Below are 1,718 nucleotides of genomic sequence, written 5' to 3'. Positions count from 1 at the left end.
TATATATATAGGCTGTGTGGTAAGTAGCTTGCTTACGAACCACATGGTTTTGGGTTCAGTCCCACTGTGTGACACCTTGGGCAAGTGTCTTCTACTTTAGCCTCGGGTCAACCAAAGCCTAGTGAGTGGATTTGGTAGACGGAAACTGAAAGAAGCCCGTCGTATATATATATGTATATATGTATGTGTGTGTGTCTTTGTTTGTCCCCCCAACATCGCTTGACAACCGATGCTGGTGTGTTTACATCCCCGTAACTTAGCGGTTCAACAAAACAGTCCGATAGAATAAGTACTAGGCTTACAAAGAATAAGTCCTGGAGTTGATTTGCTCGACTAAAAGCGGTGCTCCTGCATGGCCGCAGGCAAATGACTGCAACAAGCAAAAGAGTAAATATATGTGTATGTATATGTATATATATATATATATATATATATACATACAGCAGACAGTGACAAAGTCTGTTTTTATATCGAAACACTATAACTGGCACTCCGTCGATTACGACGACATGGGTTCCAATTGATCCGATCAATGGAACATTCTGCTCGTGAAATTAAGGTGCAAGTGGAACGTGACACAAAATGTGACAAGGTCATCCCTGACTGAGCACATCTATGATGATAAAGTGCACCAGCTGTGAAAATGGGGTATAGTATATCTAGAACTACATTATTCAATGGTCCTTCGTTTTTTAAATACAATAAGTTTTAATTTGAAGGAGAGTTTACTCTATTTCTAGCAGGTCAAACGCTGTCATAGGATAGACTAGAGTTACTTGTTGTTGTTGGTTAGCCTCAGCTCAGCCTTAATTAAACGGGTATTTGATCAAAGACATTCCAGCCATGACCACACTGTATCTCCTTCTGTCATTGCGTATCCAAAACTACATTAACAAAGACAGTAAAGTGTAATTTAAGTGAGTTTAACTGCTATTTCTTGCTCTTGGAACAACTACTTAGAGAATTTCAAATTGACTCTTCTGGTGCTGGTCGCTTGTTTGTTGTTGTTCTTGTTTACTAAAGCCTAACCATAAACGAGCAGAACTTTAATAAACAGCGTTCCATCTATGGCCATCCTCTATGTTTCCTATGTCTTTTTCAGAGTATTGGTTTTATTGCGAATGAGATTTAGCCGCTATTTCTAGCAAGCCGATCGACCACTTAGAGGTTCCGTCATTGGCTGATCTGGTACTGGTTTATTGCTGACGAGCATGCTTTGTATTATAGTTTCTTATCAATACAGCTTCCGTGACTAATCTAGCCTTTTCGTTTCTTTGTTGTTGTTTACTTGTATTATTTTATGTACGAGAGCTGGGCAAACAACTAATTTCTACCTAATAATTTTTGTTTATGTTGTATGATGACGATGCAGAAGTATTATTGTAAAGTCATCATAGCTAGTGGTGTTTGCCAGTCGAATGAAACAATTAGAATTCTAAACCTTCCCGCTTTCACGTTTGCATCTGAATGAGCAGATTACATTAGTCATGTAAAGTTTATCCAGCAGTTTGCACTGCATCTACTTTGATGCTTTTGAAATAAATTATTAACACATAGTTTATGACTAGAATTGAGTGTAATGCATGCCGTGCTTCTGTTTAACGAGCTTTTATTTTTCTTTAGTGTTCATGTATTCTGTGACAAGGGTACATTTGGTTCGTGTAATTTTCTTGTGGTTTGTTGAATTGCTTGTTTATACTGGCTGTTTGCAGTGTTTC

Source organism: Octopus bimaculoides, chromosome 9, assembly GCF_001194135.2.
Source record: "Octopus bimaculoides isolate UCB-OBI-ISO-001 chromosome 9, ASM119413v2, whole genome shotgun sequence".
Lineage (NCBI taxonomy): Eukaryota > Metazoa > Mollusca > Cephalopoda > Octopoda > Octopodidae > Octopus > Octopus bimaculoides.
This window is presented reverse-complemented; position numbering follows the sequence as displayed.